Below are 21,823 nucleotides of genomic sequence, written 5' to 3'. Positions count from 1 at the left end.
GTCTTTGGGTGATAAGCCTAACAAGACTGCATTCCATAGCATGAGTTAATGTTTCTGTACTGGGTACCAGGGGGAGATGGCTCCAGGATTGAGTTGGGGGCCAGACTCTGGTTTCTAATCAATGAGATCAGTTTTTACAGCTGAAACTGTTTGCTGTGAATTATGACTATCTTTCATATGAATTTTAACCTTGTGATCCATTCCATACATCTGTTTGTCATGAACATTCAGGAGGGTGGACTTCGCTATAAAATGCTGTGGCTTAGTCCTTCTGGTTGGGCTCTCAACGAATCACCTACGGGGGGCTTGTTGACAAGCTCCATTACTGCAGTAATTAAATAATACAGTTTTTTTGTTTTGAAGAAATGAAATCTCTCCTTTTTGATTAGAATAATTCCACGACATCTTCCAGAAGGACAACCATCTCTGCAGCACTCCACCAATCAGGCCTTTTATGGTAGTGGCCAGAATGAAGCCACTTCTCAGTAAAAGGCACATGACAGCCCACTTGGACTTTGCCAAAAAGTACCTTAAGAAACAAGATTCTCTGGTCTGATAAAACCAAGATTGAACTCTTTTGCCTGAGTGACGAGCATCAAATCTGGAGGAAACCTGGCACCATTCCTACGGTGAAGCTTGAAGGCAGCATCATGCTGTGGGGGATGTTTTTCAGTGGCAGGGACTGATAAACTAGTCAGGATTGAGTGAAAGATGAACGGCGCAATGTACAGTTAGATCGTTGATTAAAATCTGCTCCAGAGTGCTCAGGACCTCCGACTGGGGTGAAGGTTCACCTTCCAACAGGACAATGACCCTAAGCACACAGCCAAGACAACACAGGAGTGGCTTTGGGACAAGTCTCTGAATGTCTGAATGTCCTTGAGAGGCCCAGCCAGACTTGAACCCAATCGAACATCCCTGGAGAGACCTGAAAGTAGCTGTGCAACAACGCTCCCCATCCAACTTGACAGGGCTTGAGAGGATCTGCAGAGAAGAATGGGAGGAACTCCCCAAATACAGGTGTGGCAAGCTGGTAGCGTCATTCCCAAGACTCAAGGCTGTAATCACTGCCAAAGGTGCTTCAACAAAGTACTGAGTAAAGGGTCTGAATACTTATGTAAATGTGATTGTTTTTTTTGTTGCAAATGTGTAAAAAAACTATGCTTTGTCATTAGGGGGTATTGTGGGTAGATTGAGGAAGAAAAACAATTCATCCATTTTAGAACAAAATTTGGACAATGTCAAGAGATCTGAAAACTTTCTGAATGCCATGTATGTTTGGATTTTTTATACGTTCTAAGGCTGCATGATGCGACTAATGATTTGAAATAGTTGCATGAAAGGCATAAGCTCTGCTATGTTTCTTGCACAGAATGCACACACTTCATCAGTCTCTCATTCACAACTTGACAAGCCCTTAGTGTGGCCACTGCTCCCTAAAAAAAATTCCATGCCCTTTGCTACCATTGGCTGCAATGATAATAATTATAAATCCCTTCTCTATACTGCGTGTTCCAAAGCACCTTACATGGCTCTCTCAGATATCTAATTTCATATTAGCCAATGCCCATCACGTGATCTTGTTTTCTCACAGGCTTCTATCTCAGCTCCGGAGTAGGCTACAAGTGAAGACCCAATTGCGCGTGTCCTTTTCGAATTCGGATGCGCATATTACAGATTTTAGAACGGTCTACGTTTACTTTTCGTTAGCCAACAAGATGAGTAGACCTGACGAACAGCAAAAGCACTAGCCTATGTCAATCTACTATCCCCTATAGTACGAAAAAGTTGACCTATTCTATTGTCCTTCTGTGTGAGGAAATAAATAAATATTCCAAACCATCTGGGACAGTTGTGGGATGCGATAGATCCCAAATGTAATACAACAACTCACATCATAAAACATTTTAAAAGCAATGAGGCTGATGCAGCAGATCAGAAAGTTTAGCTTACAATATTTATAAACTATTCAGCCATTTCCTCACATTATAACCGCAGCAATGCACACACTGCATGCAGCAGGCTATATTACACTTCCTTGTGTTACAAAATACATTTTACCAAGGCAAATTTTAGTCTTCATGTTCTGAATCATACATGTGGTGGAGGTCTTAAAAGTTGTTTCTGCAGATTACAAAAAGCTAAATTAGCATGACACAAGCTGAATTAAATGCTTTGAAAATATGATGCTCGCAGTACGCCCAGTGCTCTGTTGACATGTCAAAGAGATGCTTGTTTTCTGAGAAATATTTTTAAAAGAACAGGAATTTCGTTTTAATATGAAAAACATGTACTAAAATATGTAAATACTACATGTTATGTCTAAAAATCACTGTCTTGCCTCTTATGTCCTCCGGATTCGAGAAGATGCCGATTTTAAACGGTGCACCTGTCAGGTGGCCTTAATTCTCACACAGCATCCAGCCTAGCTGACGCGATGCTATAGACATGTAAAAGTTGTAGCACTAATATTTCATTGGGGTATAAACGTAGTCACCTATAGGTGTGGTACATTTAATTGCTATTAATGATTTAAGAAACATGGGCTGGATTAAATTTAATGGTCAATGGTAATTTACCATTTAATGGTAAATTTTCATGGTCTGCCCTAAAATATATGCAGTTGATTACTTCATGCAGTAGATATTTCTATGTCCTGCTACTGTGATATTCTATAAAACGTTCCATTAATATTTTTTCTCTGACCTCTATTGATTTAGTCACCCAAGTAATTTTTATGAGGGTAAAAACTATTCTGAAAGGATTATAATAGAGACATGAGGTTTGGACCATTGGTTTTCTTAGAGGATTAACTACACAATTATCATATTTGACCCATTGGTCAAAATATGCATTTATGATTGGAAACCCTACATTATGCACACTGTTCTTTATAGAGCATACATAACATAAAGATTATATGATCTGGGGCATCATTAGAAGAAGCTGTGTCATCCCCCCTCATACTTGCTTAGCTTGAGCTGAATTGGCCATCGCTAGCTATTTTAAGCCTTTTTGGACCATGACATGATGAAATCATCGTCAATCATTATCACCTATCAATAGCAATTATGACTAAATCCGTAAATTAACATAACATTTCAGAAAATGTGTAACTTGTCATCGTCTTCTCCCTTTTGGCACTCTTGATAGTTCTCTGGGCCTCGCTGTTGCTCCACGGGTGCGTTTTCTCAACAAAGCTCAAAAGCAGAGAGCAGACCCTGGGCAGAATAGCAGGCAGGGAAAGGTGGCCGAGTCTGAAGAGGAGGACGAGAAAGAACTGAAGAGCTTCAAGGCTCAGCTCAGAGGAGATGGGCCCAGTCCCAAAACTCAGAGGAGGAGGTGGTTGCGGGTGTGGAAAAGTTACAGCTTGGGCCTAAGGGTCTCTTCTTTGGTCCAGATGAAGAGGAGGATAAAGATCTGAGGGACTAGGACCTTCTGACAGTGAAAAGAAAAGATGTCTTCAGTCTGGAGGAGGTAGACCAAGATGATGAGGTGAGGTGGTCCGGGCTGTTGTGGTGCCAGTTTTTTGTAAACCAGTGTTTCTTAATCCTGGGGCCGCAAAGGGGTGCACCTTTTTGCCTTAGCACTATACACCTGATTCCACTAATCAACTCATCAAACTTTTAATTTGTGGAATCAGGTGTGTAGTGAGTGCTAGGGCAAAAACTAAAATGTGCAACCCTTTGGATCCCCAGAACCATGATTAAGAAAATATATTACTCCCGTTGCATTTAAGTTACTGAACATGTTATACATGACACAATTACTTCATGTTATTCTCCACAGCGACATGTAATAGCTTACAGTAAGAAAAAAACTAAAAGTTTAGTAGAAAAATGGTGCAAAAGGTAAGAAAATAGTTCCGAAAATTTTTGCTAAAATGACTAGTTGTGGAAACCCAAATGGCTATAGTATATACAGTACATTTCGTTCAAAAAGTATACACACTACTTGGCTTTTTCCCTTATTTTGCTGTTTTACATAGTGGGATTACAATATATATAATAAATAACTACTGTTTACACAAAATGGTAGAAAAAGTCAAACCTTTGTTAAAAAATATTTTTTTAAATCTATGAAAAGTAAAACACTATCTTGATTTATACAAGTATTCAACCCCCTGAGTCAGTACAGCAGAAGTCGGAAGTTGACATACACTTAGGTTGGAGTCATTAAAACTTGTTTTTCAACCACTCCACACATTTCTTGGCAAGTCGGTTATGAAATCTACTTTGTGCATGACATTTCTCTAACAATTGTTTACAGACAGATTATTTCACTTATAATTCACTGTATCACAATTCCAGTGGGTCAGAAGTTTACATACACTTGACTGTGCCTTTAAACAGCTTGGAGAATTCCAGAAAATGATGTCATGGCTTTAGAGGCTTCTGATAGGCTAAATGACATAATTTTGGTCAATTGGAGGTGTACCTGTGGATGTATTTCAAGGCCTACCTTCAAACTCAGTGCCTCTTTGCTTGACATCATGGGAAAATCCAAAGAAATCAGCTAAGACAAACAATTGTAGACCTCCACAAGTCTGGTTCATCCTTGGGAGCAATTTCCAAATTCCTGAAGGTCCCACGTTCATCTGTACAAACAATAGTACGCAAGTATAAACACCCTGGGACCACACAGCGGTCATACCGCTCAGGAAGGAGATGCATTCAGTCTCCTAGAGATGAGCGTACTTTGGTGCAAAAAGTGCAAATCAATCCCAGAACAACATCAAAGGTTCTTGTGAAGATGCTGGAGGAAACGGGTACAAAAGTATCTATATCCACAGTAAAATGAGTCCTATATCGACATAGGCCTCTCAGCAAGGAAGAAGTCACTGCTCCAAAACCGTCATAAAAAAGCCAGACTACGGTTTGCAACTGCACATGGGGACAAAGATCATACTTTTTTTTAAAGTGTCCTCTGGTCTGATGAAACACAAATAGAACTGTTTGGCCATAATGACCATCGTTGCGTTTGGAGGAAAAAGCGGAGGCTTGCAACCCGAAGAACACCATCCCAATCGTGAAGCATGGGGGTGGCAGCATCATGTTGTGGGGGTGCTATGCTGCAGGAGGGACCGGTGCACTTCACAAAATAGATGGCATCGTGAGGAAGGAAAATTATGTAGATATTTTGAAGCAACATCTCAAGATATATTGACCCATTGGGAATGTGATGAAAGAAATAAAACATTAAATGAATCATTCTCTATTATTATTCTGACATTTCACGTTCTTAAAATAAAGTGGTGATCCCAACTGACCTAAGACAGAGAATGTTTACTAGGATTAAATGTCAGGAATTGTGAAAAACTGAGTTTAACTGTATTTGGCTAAGGTGTATGTAAACTTCCGACTTCAACTGTACGTGTTTAAATCACCTTTGGCAGAGATTACAGCTGAGAGTTTTTCTGGGTAAATCAGTAAGATTGTGAAACACCTGGATTGTGCAACATTTGCCTTATTATTATTATTATTATTATTATTATTATTATTTTTAAATTCTTCTGTCATCTTGGTTGCTGATCATTGCAAAACAACAATTTTCAGGTCTGGCCATATATTTTCAAGCAGTCTTAAGTCAAAACTGTAACTAGGCCACTCATGAACATTCACAGTCTTCTTGGTAAGCAACTCCAGTGTAGATTTGGCTTTGTGTTTTTAGGTTATTGTTATCTTCTTAAAGATTCATCTCCCTGTCTGGTGGAAAGCAGACTGAACCATGTTTTTCTCTAGGATTTTTGTCTGCGCTTAGTTCTATTCTGATTATTTTTGTTTATTCTGTTAAACTCCCCAATCCTTAATGATTACAAGCATACCCATAACATGATGCAGACACCACCATGCTTGAAAATATGGAGAGTGGTACTCAGTAATATGTTGGGGAAAATCCAGTAAAACACTTTGTAATTCAGGACAAAACATGTATTGCTTTGCCAAATGTTTTGCAGTATTACTTTAGTGCCTAGTTGCAAACAGGATGCATGTATTTGATTCTGTGCAGGCTTCCTCCTTTTCACTCTGTCGATTTAGGATAGTATTGCGGAATATCTACATTGTTGTTGATCCATCCTCAGTTTTCTCCCATCACAGCTATTAAACTCTGTTTTTAAAGTCACCATTGGCCTCCTGGTGAAATCTCTGAGCTGTTGCCTTTCTCTCCAGCAACTGATTTAGGAAGGATGCCTGTATATTTGTAGTGACTGAGTTTATCGATACACCTTCCAAAGTGTAATTAATAACTTCAGCAATCTGAGGGATATTCAATTTCTGCTTTTTATTTTTACCCATCTACCAATAGGTGCCCTTTGCGAGCCATTGGAAAACCTCTCTGGTCTTTGTGGTTGAATCTGTTTGAAATTCACTGCTCAACTGAGGGACCTTACACATATGTGTGTGGTACAAAGATGAGCAAGTCATTCAAAAATCATGTTAAAAACTATTATTGTACAGCATCCCGAGTGGCACAGCGGTCCTAAGGTACTGCATCGCAGTGTTGCGGCATCACTTCAGCCTGGGGTTTTTGAAGGCACTGTTATACAGTGCCAGATGAAAGTCTAAACACCCCTTGCACAGAATATAATATATTTTTGGATAGGGGGTGGTAATTATCCCAACTTTGAAAAATACAACTCTTCTCCAGGGTTAGGTATTAGAAGACTGAGGCAGTAGGGCTTCCTCTACCTTCTCATCTGGGCTTTGCTCCTTTGATGTTTCTTTTGACCCTGACAAACTCCCCAGTCCCTGCCGGCGACAAGCATACCCATAACATGATGTTGCCACCGCAATGCTTGATAATGCAGAGGGTAAACAACATTGCATTCCCTCCACATTACTGGCCTGTATGACAAAGTGAAAAGAATTAAGCCTGTGTTTAAAAAAGTCCACTCCAAATTATCCATTCTGTTTGCAAACGAGTCTGTTAAATAATACTGCAAGACGACATGGCAAAGAAATGAACTTTTTGGCCTAAATTAAAAACTTCAGGCTTGGGTCAAATCCAATACAATGTATTTTGGAGTATTGTTGTGGAGGCATCATTTTATGGGTATGCTTGTCACCGGCAGAGACTGGTTGGAGTTTGTTAGGATCAAAATAAATATGAAAGGAGCAAATCCCAGGTAAAAAGTTAGAGGAAACCCTAACCCTGGGTTATAGTTTTATTTTTCAAAGTTATAATGGCTGCCAAAGGTGCTTCCACCAAGTATTAACTCTGAGCTGTGAAAACACACAATCAAGACATCTTAGTTAGAAAACCTTAAATCTATATATTTGTAATAATTTTTTCTTAGACTTGTGGACTAGTTTGTGTAGATTGGTATGAAATAAATAGAATGTATTTCCTTTTGAGATAAAAATTTTAAGGCAGCAAAATGTGAACTTTGCAAGGGATTGTGGACTTTTTTTTGCATGCGTCTGTAGTCTCCAGTTTGACAAGCGGTTCAATTATTGCCCATCTCCAACCATCTGTTTTCTACGGAGTTGCCAACTTGCAATGTCGTTGTCTCATATGCGATGCCCTGAGTCATTGGCGCTTGGTGTGCTTCAGCCTGGCTTTGCCTTGCATTTCTGTAGAGTTCTGTTGTTTATTAAACTTCCATCAAAGTTAGGTACAACATGTTCCAGAAGGCTTAATGACTCCAGTCTACACACACCTGGCAGTGGATGGATACGAGTTCATGTAAGATTTCATTTTGGCCAGATGGTTCCTCTCTGCTGGAGAGAGAACCGGTAAATCACTGTTTGCGCTGAGTGCCCACCTACAGGTATGTCCCTTAGCAGGGGATGTAGATGCTGAAGTGGTGACCTCATCACAGTAATCACTCTGGTTTGGGTGATGTGCTTATAACATAATTAAATGGCTGAGACTAAACTGTCTGTTAAGTGAGGTGTAGGCAGCTACAGCTCTTAAACCCCTACACAAGTGCACACTTGTGTGACTCAGCTTATTACCTTTTTGCCCCTTTCTCAGGAATTGGAGTGGGCTGATTGAAATGCTCAGTTTTTCCTGGAGGAAAATGGTTTGTTCCAAGCTATTTGTTGCTTATATTTAGAGTTACTGTGCACCTTGAGGCAAACAATTTGGGCTAGCTCCCATGTGAAGTTGGGAATATAACATCCTGGTTTTCCCGCAAAAAAATGACAGCCGTACGATAGAAACAGTTTGGAGAAGAAGAGTGTTTGAATAGAGGTCAGGGTGAGTTTAGCCATCTCCGGCTATCTCTTTCATTGACTCCTCTGCAGTGGGATAATAATATGCTGTAGGTGGCAGAGTCACAGCTGCTGTAGTGTGCCTTCAGCTAGAGTGTGGGAGGCTGCGGAGTGGTGCTTTTCTTGTCAGACATGATTCACTGTCTTCAAATGGGGGAGGAAGATTTTATTTTTTGCTCTTCATCACTATAGATTCAGTGAAATACTCTAGATAAATGTGGCTATCTACAGTCTCATGAGAGGCTTATGAGAGGACGGGGGTCAGTTAAGGGTCTTTTAGGGCCATTGTATATGAAATCATTAAAATGAACATGTCTTTGTTTGCCTAGGGGAGAAATGGTTTATAATATAGAGGAATTTCTTAACTTATTCAGGTCAACTTTCAACACGAGTTATAATGAGTACCCCCAAAAAACTTGCCAACTGTCAGTTTACACAGACTCCTAGAGAAGCTTTTTCTCCCTGAAATACCTGTCTACTCTTCAGACCATATACTTCACCTCCAGCATGTGACAATAATTAGGCTGATTTGTGACACTGTCACTATCGCGGTCTGGACGCTATGCCTGGGGATGCTTTCATCTCCTCTATCGACATCCGGGTGACTTCACCCGTCACCCCAATTTTTCAATACAGCTGGCAGGGTCTGTTCAGCTCAATTGCCTCTGAAATTGTCACAGTACCAGGAGAAACAGAAAGCACCCAACATTTCTACTGTCACTGGCCTTATCCTGCCCCTGAGGGGCTTAGAAGCTCCTTCAGATAGTGTTTCAAGAATTATGGGTGGTATTGACGTTGTGGGTGGTATTGATGTTTTAAAATATCAATCATGTCAATGACTGCCGTCTTCTGGTACAAGGTATCGAGCATATTCATACCATTCTACTAATTTCATGGTTTAACCAAAAACGTTAGGGTTAATCAGGGTTTTTGTATACTCCATCATTGGATAACGTAAAATAAACTAATTATTTTCTTCACACGTGGATGCCATCATTTATTTTTGGTCTTTGAGGTGGTGATAGCCTAACATAATAACACATCCTTCATTGTGTCCTTTTAAATGTAGCTTTGTGAGTATGAGATTGATTGAGGCAATCTTGTGAGAGCAGCCCCCTCAGCCTGCAATAACAATCTCAGGGAAGGACATAAGTCCGTTGACAGTCCTCTTTGTCAAATGACACCTTTCATTGGAAACTAACCGCATGGCAATTCCATTATGCTAATTGCATCCTTGTCGTCCTCTCACACCCTTACTTTGAGAAGAAACCGTCTCCTGCCAAACCCAAATACCCTTGGACATCGCGTTGTAGGTCTCTCCCAAATGGAGAAGGTTTAGGCCTAGCTTTATCATAGAGATGGTATTCTATAGGCTTATATAGTATTTTTATTTTATTTATTTATTAAACAAAATGTTAATGTAAACAATCTTTCAAAAAGGAACTGATATTCACAAACAAACACAATGCAAGACAAAAAAAACATAAATCATACAACACATACAGGCCTCCCGAGCGGCACAGCGGTCTAAAGCACTGCATTGCATTGCTAGAGTCTTCACTACAGACCCTGGCTCGTTCCCAGGCTGTGTCACAACCAAATCAAATTTGTGCTGTCATATGCTCTGAATAATACAGGTGTAGACCTTAAGAGTGAAATACTTACTTAGAAGCCCTTAACCAACCCTTAACCAACAATGCAGTTACATAGATAAGTAAAAAATTATAATAACCTAGTCAAAGAGCAGCAGTAAAATAACAGTAGCAAGGGGCTACCGGTACAGAGTCGATGTGCGGGGGCACCGGTAGGTAGAGGTATTATGTACATGTAGGTAGAGTTAAAGTGACTGCATAGATAATAACTAGAGTAGCAGCAGGGTAAAAGAGTGGGTGAGTGGGGTGGGGGGACAACAATGCAAATAGTCTGAGTAGCCATTTGATTAGCTATTCAGGAGTCTTATTGCTTGAGGGTAGAAGCTGTTTAGAAACCTTTTGGACCTCGACTTGGCACTCCGGTATCGCTTGCCATGCGGTAGCAGAGAGAACAGGACAGATCGGGAGTCCCATAGGGCGGCGCACAATTAGCCCAGCGTCGTCCGTGTTAGGGGAGGGTTTGGCCGGCGGGAGATTGGCCGTCATTGTAAATAAGAATTTGCTATTTTTATGACTTGCCTAGTTAAATAAAAATAACATGGAAGCACTTGTTCACAATCAGATCAAGTAACATTTGATTTGTCACATGCTTCAAGACTAACAGTGAAATGCTTACTTATGGGTCCATTTCCAACAATGCAGAGTTAAAGATAAGATCAATTCAATTAAAATGTAAATAAACTGAATTACAAATAATAAAACAAATACTAAAAATAACATACAATACAGTGCATTGGGAAAGTAGTCATACCCCTTGACATTTTCCACATTTGTTTTTTTACGTTACATCCTTTCCCCCTCATAAATCTACACACAAAAAATACCCAATAATGACAAAGCAAAAACAGGTTTTGAGAAATGTTTGCTAATGTATTAAAAATAAACTGACATGACATTTACATAAGTCATCAGAACCTTTACTCAGTACTTGGTTGAAGCACCTTTGGCAGCGGTTACAGCCTTGAGTCTTCTTGGGTAGGATGCTACAAGCTTGGCACACCTGTATTTGGGGAGTTTCTCCCAATTACCCTTTGCAGATCCTCTCAAGCTTTGTCAGGTTGGATGGGGAGCGTCGCTGCACATCTATTTTCAGGTCTCTCCAGTGATGTTGGATCGTGTTCAAGTCTGGGCTCTGGCTGGTCCACTCAAGGACATTGAGACAAGTCCCGAAGCCACTCCTGCGTTGTCTTGGCTGTGTGCTTAGGGTCGTTGTCCTGTTGTCAGGTGAACCTTCGCCTAAGCACTCTGGAGCAGGTTTTCATCAAGGATCTTTCTGTACTCTGCTCCGTTCATCTTTCCCTTGATCCTGACTAGTCTCCCAGTCCCTGTGCTGAAAAAATCCCCACCGCATGATGCTGCCACCACCATGCTTCACTATGGGGATGGTGCCAGGTTTCCTCCAAACTTTGCACTTGGAATTCAGGCCAAAGAGTTCAATCTTGGTTTCAGCAGACCAGAGAATCTTTTTCTCATGGTCTGAGAGTCTAACATACATAGCATCCCTCTGTTTGAGCCTGGTGTTTGAGTAGGCTAAACTAAGTATCTGCATTTGCTAGCTGTGAAAGTGAGAAAAAAGGAATATAGCAAGCTCTCTCTGTTTTTGAAAACATTAACTTGTTCAAAACTGTTAACTCGGTGAGAAAGACAATAGTTTAACTCACCAAATTTTATGCACTGCAGTGTTACCTAACTGTAGCTTATGCTTTCACTACTAGATTCAATATCTGATCCTTTGATTGGGTGGACAACATGTCAGTTCGTGCTGCAAGAGCTCCGATAAGGTGGAGGATGTCCTCCGGAAGTTGTCATAATTAATGTGTATGTCGATGGAAGGGGGTGAGAGCCAATATTCCCAAAGGACGACGGAAGCTAGCTGTCCTCCGGCTAAACCATGATGTTACCCTACAGTGCTGTTGAGGCTACTGTAGACCTTAATTGCAAAAGTGTTTTAATCAATGATTTGGTAAAACGTGAATATGTTTTATCTAAAAATAATAACTTTTTTAATGTTTCACTATTATTATGAAATTCACAGAGTAGGATGGTCCTCCAATGCTTCATACTGTGCCTGTGCCATCTTGGGATATATGTGATTCCCGGTAGTGCACACAATTCGTGGAAAAATATTTTCAAATGAAAAAAGAAGCCCCAAAGACGTAAATTACCAGAATGCTAACAAGTACTAAGGAATCCCCATAGCAGATGATAGGTAAATGCTAACAGACGCATGTAAATATTTACTTCTAAGACAGATGATCTATTGCACCTTGCCTATGCCGCTCGGCCATCGCTCATCCATATACTTATATGTACATATTCTCATTCGCCCCTTTAGATTTGTGTGTATTAGGTAGTTGTTGGGGAATTGTTAGATTATTTGTTAGATATTCCTGCACTGTCGGAACTAGAAGCACAAGCATTTCGCTACACTCGCATTAACATCTGCTTATCATGTGTATGTGACCAATAACATTTGATTAGATTTGATACCATATTGGGGTATACTGTATTACCGGAAGTGCACACAAGGGGCGCTAATTCAAAACAATTTATATTTAATAGTTAAGGGGATGCACCAAACAATTTATGCTGTAACCAAGAAGCTTGAAGCTATCAAATTAGCAAACCAAATGCATGTCTGGAGCCCTGAGCTGGATATAATTTGTTTGACATCTTAGATTTCAAAATACCCCGGTATACGGTAAAACATGATTATTGTTTACCTGGGGTAATGTTTGTTGTGGTTAATTTCTGTATTACAAAATTAGGAGAGAGACAAACTTCACACACCAGTCAAACTACATCTTTAATAATAAGCTTTGCAATAGCAATGACTTTCAATGATGTGCCATTTCTAATGAACCATTGAAAGTGACAACACAAAAGTACAAAGATCTTTTATAGCCAAGATACACCCCTCGCAACCTACACGACGAACAACAGATACATAGAATGGTCACAAGGTTAAGATTTGTATGAAAGGTATCTATAATACATAGCAGACAGCAACTGTTGTGTCAACAGTTTTCATTGTAAAGACCAGTGTCTGGTCCTCCTACTCCAAACTGGAACCGTCTCACCCTGGTACGGTATAGCACAAAAATATTACCTCATGTTATCTGGAATGCTCTTTAGGTTTTATCACCTAAAGACATCGTAAATCTCCTCCGTCAGTGCTATCTCACAAAGGCCCTCCTCAGTAAAACACACACAATAGTTAACAGAATACTCTATTCTGTCGAATAAAACAACCATTATAATACAATACAAGCATTATAACATAATCTTGCAATTTCCACATGTTTCTATCCATATTAATTTTCTCTGGCTCACTTACTATTTGTAAAATGGCCTTAGGATATTGTTTCTATTCTCCTTTTAACTTTTGTTTTCCGATTGATACCGTTTGTGATCAAATGTTTTGAAGACTGAGTTAATTCCAGATGGGTACATTGTTATGCTACCATCTGGGGTCCTCTCTGCTCTTTTTTCAGTCTATTGGTGTTTTTTCAAAAGTTATAGAGTTGTTGATGTAACTTAATAAGTACCTGCTTTAAATGCCTGGTGTATGCTCTGTTTTGTTTCCCAAGCAAGTGCTTTAGAGAACTATTACTGTCAATCTGGCATTTAGCTAATGTGATGAAACAGTTTGACACTGAGCCTCAGGACTTTTCTTCTCAGTCGAGTTAGTTAATTTCTCTCTTCCTCTCCTTTACTTTATAATTATTAAGAGCGAAAAGAAAGAATGCTCAAACTCTGACCATAAAGACTCACCTTTTGTATAATGCTAAGTCCTCTGAGGATGTGTTGACTCCCCCATTCCCCCCTATTGACAGTTGTGTTTGGTCTGGCCCATTTATTGAATGATTGATTGTTTCATTGATTGACTGAGCATCTGATTCTCACTCTAATCCATTAATTGTCCCTCAGCCATTCATTTCAGGACCGGCATGAATGTCAGCACCGGTGTTGAGGAATGCTCCTCAACGCACAACTGTCTAGTGATGGAACAAGCAATAAATCACCTCCAAGATTTTACTTACCCTCTACTATGATGTGTCTAATCATCACATTTCATTATGAGTACATTCTTGTTTTAACCTGAATCCATATTGAAGTTTGTTTACTGTCCTTGCCTAACTAAAAGTGCTAAATACATTTAAAAAATGCTTATAACGATATCTTAACTATAAGAATTTGTTTCAATGTCCCTCCCATTCAAAAAGCCAACCTGCCAGGTACCAAACCTTGAGAACATTTGAACTCGCAAGAAAAGAGCAACATGCACTGGAATACTGGGCTTTTGCTTACTCCAAAGGTGAAGTAGAGCACGTGCTCTTAAATCGGGATCAAACATTTCTCACAGTCCTTTTTTTCCTAAGCTGATGAAATAAAGAAGGGGGGGTAAGATTTGACTTTGTGGCTCCTATCTCCTTATCTTTTCAAATGCATACAGAAAGCCATGCCCCTTTGTGGAATCCGCTGATATTGGATTTCTAATCAAATTGGTCTTTCCTCTTTTCGACGGGGCCCATAATTTTGCCATAGAAATGCAGTGCAATAACTTCACACCCAAAGAGATTGAATTGACTCGTTCAGAATAGCGGCGAGACTGCGCCTCCAGTGGGAAAGAGCTTATTAAAACAGGGTGGGCTAGGTAATTCCTAACTCCACCTCCCAATTTAGATTCTCAGTGGGGAGATAGAAACTGGGGCAGGAGGGGGAGTAACATTTACTGATATGTTTTGACAAGAGAGTTGGGACAGAGCGGAGCTGTTGTTGTCATGTATCACTAAATATGTGCTCACCTCACTAGGTTTATGAAGTGAGTTTTGCCACAGGTTGTTTCATTTGCTGACGGAATGAATCAAATGCCCCCCCCCCCGGCCCCCCACACACACACACGTCCTTGCATCTGCCTCACATTCTTGTATTGCTCCGGTAGCCTGCTAGTGTCCATTGTTGTGCAGAGCAGTTCATTTTGTTCCTTAATGTATTCCGACTGGTTGCTGTGGCTTTGAATAGGGCTCTCAAAATGTATGGCACTAACTTCTGTTGGCTGAGTCTATGTTTGTCAGCAGAACAAAATGTATAGAAATGCAATGGAAGTTTTTCTCTCAATTTTTCTGAGATTACCTTCAATACATGTATAGTGAGAGAATTAACAATTATTTCTTGGTTTGGGGGAAATTGAATATCTTTCAGTATGACAACATTCCCAGCATGATGGCCATTATTTCATATTTATGCCACATCCTTTTGAATCACATTTTTCTCTCTATCAAATGCTCACATCGGTTATTTCTAATTGAAGATGGTGATCAATGTCCCCAAGGGAGGGATGACTTCAGTTATTAAACCATAAAATGCACAACCTCGCCAATTGAGACCAAATACTTCAATATATGGTTGAGCGAGCACACCGACATAAATTGTGTAGTGGGTCATTCTGATGTGAAAACATAATCAGGCATGCAGTATTTATTAGGGCTGGGAATTGCCAAGTACCCCACGATACAATATTATCAAGATAGTTAAGTGCCGATAATGTGATTTTATTCAATTCGATGTTCCGAACATATTGTTCACCATATGTCTGCTGCAGGGGGAAAAGAGAGTCATGAGAAAACAAAGAGCTGAAAACAAATTGGCTCCCTATTTAAAAAGATGGAAAACAAGCTAGGAAAGAAAAATACTGCCCTTTGGTGCAGGTAACTAGCCAACTAGCTAAAAAATATAGAGATATTGTCGATCTGATAAATCGTCAAAAACAATATCCCCATATGTAACTATATATACTTTTTGTCTCGTCACTAATATTATGCCTCCTTCCAAGTGCCGACTCAGCAGAGTCTACTGCTCGTTAAACTTAAGTCATATTCCAAGGGCTTGTTTTATTAACACCCTAGGCAAGAGCGCTCTCTATCACTCTGGATACGAGAGAATATATGCTGGAATGTGCCAAGGAAAGTTGGTTTACCCTCTGCTTTGACTACAACAACAAAATGGGTTGTTTGCACTGAATAATTCCTAGGGAATAATCGCTGTTGCGGAACAGCAAATCAGGAGTGAAAGATTCCCTTCATTTATGTTATGTCTAGTGTCCTTGTCAAGTGCTTAACCAGAGATGATCTGTTATCTGGGCAAACATTGGAATGTTGTTTGATGTTGCAGCACTGTAAAGCCTGCAGGTTGGATTTGGCACAGATCCTAATTAGAGGAGCAATGGAAAATGCATACATTTCTTGAATCAATGTTCCAGAATGCAGAGGTTTTATTATAACTATAGTGTACCACTGACCTTAGTCTTGATTTCTACCTCAGAGGACAGGCCAGCTGCCCTGTAAGTAAATAGTTTTGACACAATTTGATAATTCTATTCTTTACTACCAAAATAAATGGCAAAACTACCCTCTCAGGGGCTAGGAATTTCATTTTGTTGCACAGTTAATTTGCTGAAGCAATCAATGAGTGGACAGTACTGGTGGTTCTCTGTGAATTTGTCTTTGTCAGCATTCCTGAGTCTCCAGTCTGCTGACCTACTGTCTAGCTACCTCTAGCCGAGATCAGCAGGGACAGACCGTTTCAACATGATCAATGTTATGAGGTGTTACATTGGCAGTGAAATTGTGTTAGGTTGATATGTACATATATGCAGTGTTCTGATCATTTCCCCTCTCATCACAGGAAAGCAACACCATGAAGAAGACTGAAAAAGAGACAAAGTTCAAAGAGGCCAAGAAAGTCCTGAAGAGGAACTTCCAAGTCAACACCAAATTAGTCTTCACGGAAGAGGGACATGTCTGTACAAACATTTTTCTTACTGACGACAAATTTTTATTTTGAGTCAGATCCAATAATAACCCGTTTTGGTGGCTTCAGGCTAAGCTAAATGAGAAGACCACTTTATGTCCAAACCAGTATGTTTACCTCACTAACAGCCTTTTCACTCAGACAAAATTAGATGGCACGTGATGTTTTGTGTATTGATGCTCAGCCAGCTGAAAATTCAATTAAGGACACTAAATAGTGTGGTGTGTGTGTGTGTGTGTGTGTGGATGTACTCTCATTTGTGTGTGGGTAAACGTGTGTGTGTGTGTGTGTGTGTGTGTGCATGTGTTGATTCCCATCCAGCTGAAAATTAGACGGCAAAGTTGCAGTGTTGTAATTTAACTGTGTGTTGATCAATGCCCCTCTCTCCAGATGGTGCAGCAGTGGCCAACGCTCCAGAGGACGGCTGTGCCAGCCACAGAGGGGGAGGAGGATGATGGCACAACTGGCATCAATGTGGAGGAGGCCAGAGAGAGGCTGCGCCGAGAGTACCTGGAGACAAGCTGGAGTACAGACGTAAAGTCAAAGAGAAACACAGGGTAAGACTGTGGTACATCTGTCAAGTTAAACAAACTCACAGGTTAAGACTGCAGCACAGCTGTAAAGATCAGTCAAAAACACATAACGTTGAGCAGAAAAAGCAGGCAGAAAAAACACAGGGTAAGACAGTACACTACACTGCGACCAGAAACAATTCACCCGGATGATAATAATAGTTGTAATTATGACTTCGCTGTGCCATAGAGAATAAGCTAATTAGTGACCATTATGCTTGCATCATTACTACAGAGAAAACATCTTATTTTTAGACCAAACCAAGCAAATGATTTTCTTTCGCAGATTTGCAATATCGCATTTTACATTCATAAACCATGTTGCAGGCCTTTCTAAAACTACTCGCAAGCTAACAACCTGGTAACCACAGATGATGGTAACTTATCGAGTTACCATCATTAATACCTTGAATATTTTTTTCTTCCATTGGGCTCGTCCATTTCTTTGTGTGCTCCTTATAAAAAAATGGCAGTGTAGAGCCCTGCTGTAGTGCAGTCACATCGTAAAACAGTAGCTCATACTAGCCCATACAGCAGCTTCAGGGTGCAGAGAGAGCGTTTTATCCTAATGGTTATCTGCAGATAGGTACAAGAGATACATGCTGCTAACAGACTGCACAAATAAATAAATACAAGTATTGAAAATGAAGTACGAACCGCATAATAATAACATGCATGACTTCATGTTTTCCTGAATTGTAACTGCTGCAAGGTCCCTTAAGGTACCTCAACCTGGTTGGATGTTTAGATGTATCACTGTCAATGGAGCCAGTTAAAGGCTTTAACTTAATCTCCCCACTCTGCACCCAGCAGGTATGGAAAATAAATGTCACAGCTGTGACACGTGCACACTCACTCACACATACGCACAGACACAAATACACACACATTCAAAGACGCATACAAACTCATAGACGCACACATTCTCACACACACGCCCGCCTGCCAGCCCGGAGGTTATTACCTCAGTGATTGAGGAGAGGCATGGGCCAGATGGGGTTCTGGAATGACTTGAAGCAGCTGTTGTAGCTGTACGATATCAATGGAAACCAGATGAAAGCGATAGCAAGGCCAAGCGTTCAATAAGCTTCAAAATGTGCTCTGCACATTAAATTCAATAACCCGTCAGATAGGGAGACTTAATAGTTATCAGCCTCTAGGTGGTCTTTATGGGCCTTGTATTGTGTTTATACAGTGGGGTCTGAAATGATTGATACACTTGATAAAAATGACTATAAAATAAATAACAAAAATACTAAGCTATATTGTATGTTTAAAAAAAAAAAATTAGGAAATGATTTTATACTAATACAATTGCTCAGAAAAATAGATTTTGATGAAAGGTGCAATGTGCAGTTATTGCTCCCTAATTTCCTGCTTGCTAAAATTGTAATAGTTTGCCTAATTTCAGATTGTGACAATTTAGGGATGGTGCCAGGTTTCTTCCAGACGTGACGCATTTGCATTTAGGCCAACAAGTTCAATCTCGGTTTCATCAGACCACAGAATCTTGTTTCTCATGGTTATGGTCTTTAGGTGCCTTTTTGGCAAACTCCAAGCGGGCACTCGTGCCTTTTACTGAGGAGTGGCTTCTGTCTGGCCACTACCATAAAGGCCTGATTGGTGGAGTGCTGCAGAGATGGTTATCCTTCTGGAAAGTTCTCCAATCACCACAGAGGAACTCTAGAGCTCTGTCAGAGTGACCATTAGGTTCTTGGTCATCTCCCTGACCAAGGCCCTTCTCCGATTGCTCAGTTTGGCCGGGCGGCCTGCTCTAGGAAGAGTCTTGGTGTTTCCAAACATCTTCCATTAAAGAATGATGGAGGCCACTGTGTTCGTGGGGACCTTCAATGCTGCAGACATTTTTTGGTACCCTGCTCTATGGACAATTCCTTCACCTCATGGCTTGGTTTTTGCTCTGACATGCACTGTCAACTGTGGGACCTTATATAGGCAGGTGTGTACCTTTCCAAATCATGTCCAATCAATTGAATTTACCACTGGTGGACTCCAATCAAGTTGTAGAAACATCTCAAGGATGATCAATGCACCTGAACTCAATTTCGAGTCTCATAGCAAAGGGGCTGAATACTTCTGTAAATAAGATTTTTTATTTAATACATTTGCAAAAATTTCAAGACCTGTTTTTGCTTTGTCATTATGTGGTATTGTGTATAGATTGCGGAGTAAAAAAAATATTTTATCAATTTTAGAATAAGGCAGTAACGTAACAAAATGTGGAAAAAGTTGAGGGCTCTGAATACTTTCTGAAGGCACTGTATTTTTGTCAGTGCTTATGGACTGCCCTCTTCAAGTCATACCACATGTTTTCAATGGGGTTCAAGTCTGGAGACTGAGATGGCTATTGTGAAATTTCAATTTTGTGGCAAATATAACTATTTCTTTTGTGGATTTTGATGTGTGCTTGGGGTCATTGTCTTGCTGGAAGATCCACGTAGACTCCTAGCAAAGGCAATCAGATTTTTGGCAAAAATATCCTGGCACTGGGTAAAGTTTATGATACTGTAGACCTTAACTAGAGCCCCAGGAGTAGTGGAACAAAATAGCCCCATAACATCAAAGATCCAGCACCATATTTTATGGGGTCTTTTTCTGTTCATGGATTCTCATTTTGATGCGTATGTCATCCAACAAATGTAAACGCCTGGAGTTGGCTAAACAGCATTGCCACTTCGATTGGAACTGGTGCTTTGGTCAGATGACATGAAAATAGAGCTATTTGTCCACACACTGGTGGTGGGTTTGGCATTAAAATAATGCATGAGCAGAAAAGAAAATAACCCCATACCTACTGTAAAATATTGTGGTGGATATCAAGGATATGGAAGAATTCTGTATGGAGGAATGGTCTAAGATCCCTCCCAATGTTGTTCTCCAACTCGTATAACATTTTAGAAAAAGGCTCAGTGCTGTTATCCTTGCTAGGTGAGGTATTGAAAACAGGTTTGTCAATCATTTTTTATATTTTTATTTGAGAAATTGTATTAGTATGAAACAATATATTTTCCCAAATTTTTGGAGCATACAATATAGCTCAGTATTTTAATTGATTTGATAGTCATATTTCCCAATCTTTGTCAAAGTAGTCAGTCATTTCGGAGCCCACTGTATATGCCAAAAAACATGAAGGATCGATAATTGATATCGATTTGCCCATTTTAGCCTTTATGAATAACGTGTCAAAATGTTTTGTGATTTCTAAACAGTTTCCAATGTGTCTAAACACAGAAGTGTTGTTTCAAAAGCCTCAGTGGTACTGCAGTATAAGCTGTAACATTTGCGCTAGTATAGTACTGGGGCACAAACTCTATTTGGATACGAGTGTTCTAGATTTGCCCAGAGGAGAAGTCAAAGCCTGTCCTGCTGCACCTGTCCCTCCCACTCACTCCAGGTTATATTTATAAGCCGAGATATATCGCAGGTTGGAACTCAAATGAAAATAACTGACATAGCTGAGTCTGGCACACAGCTTGGGAGCCCGCAGGCAGACGGCGGGAGATTGGGCTGGGGAGTTCAGTTAATATGTTCAAGTGTGAGCTTCGTTTCTCTCCACTAAAAGTCCTAAAATAACTGCAGAAAGTTTGCTCAGCTTATCTAACTGCTGAATTATATTTCTCCCCATGCTCGTTGCTACCTTATTTAGCTTTTATGAAGTGATTTTCTTATGACTTGATTGGAGGCAGTAATGACTGGCCTTTGGAAGGCAGGTGTGTTGTGGTGAATATTGATGAGGTTAAACATTGCACAATGTGTAGAAAACTTGTATAGGATGGAATGGAGTCAATTTAGCAGAGTAGTCTATGTCATTTTTGGGGGGGAGACTCTATGCTATACAATTACCTTTTAACTCAAGATTACTGCAAGCCAAATACCCTACTAGTGTTTCACTTTAGTGGTATAGGTTACAGTACATCAAAACCTATATCTGTTCTTTAGACCTAGGAAATGCTTTTAAGTTGCCATTGTCTAGACAATTAAGTTGTGCCTCAGGTACTCCCCCGCACGTCTACTAGGCTTACCTGTTGTGTTTAAAACCTTGTCCCTTTCATTTGTCATGCTTGCCGAGCATTACCAAGAAGGGGTGATGTGATGACGGCTGATGTGTAAATGAGAAAACAGACGCTTTAAAATTAATTTTCATTTCTGTGCAGCGAGCTGCCTCTGACAATCTGAGACGCGGGCCCAGAAATCAATTAGCAACATGCTCCAGCACATGAATCATTCCTGACTGGCTTGCTGGCTGTTGTTCTAAATATCCCCCCTCACGTAGCTACCAATCTGTTTCTGGCTGTTCCGCTAGGGCCCCACTCAAACGCTGTTGTCATCATTTGACTTCAGTGACAAGGGGATCATTCTAATTCCAAGCTCTAACTTAACTTTTTGGCCCATACTTCTACAGTAGAGAGCCAACTCACCTCTCTGGACCACTGTAGCTACTGTAACTGCACACAGCATGCTGACAGAGTGACTGGAGGCATACTGACAACTAGATGGGCAGGCAGTTACTAGTCTGGTGGCCGTGGCCCATGTTAATGGAGGGCAGCTCAGT

General features: G+C 40.3%; 1 protein-coding gene across 1 annotated transcript in view; it reads left to right on the top strand.

Moving 5' to 3' along the window:
• Nucleotides 1–21,823, top strand: part of LOC109873419 (probable ATP-dependent RNA helicase DDX10) — a 116,682-nt gene that overhangs the window by 34,500 nt on the left and 60,359 nt on the right. The window contains 1 exon segment of the mRNA XM_031807437.1: nt 16,556–17,238. The gene's annotated coding sequence lies outside the window, so the exon portion shown is untranslated.

The sequence above is a fragment of the Oncorhynchus kisutch genome, linkage group LG28 (assembly GCF_002021735.2).
Source record: "Oncorhynchus kisutch isolate 150728-3 linkage group LG28, Okis_V2, whole genome shotgun sequence".
Lineage (NCBI taxonomy): Eukaryota > Metazoa > Chordata > Actinopteri > Salmoniformes > Salmonidae > Oncorhynchus > Oncorhynchus kisutch.
The sequence above is the reverse complement of the archived record's forward strand: the minus strand, read 5'-3'. Positions and strand labels throughout refer to the sequence as shown.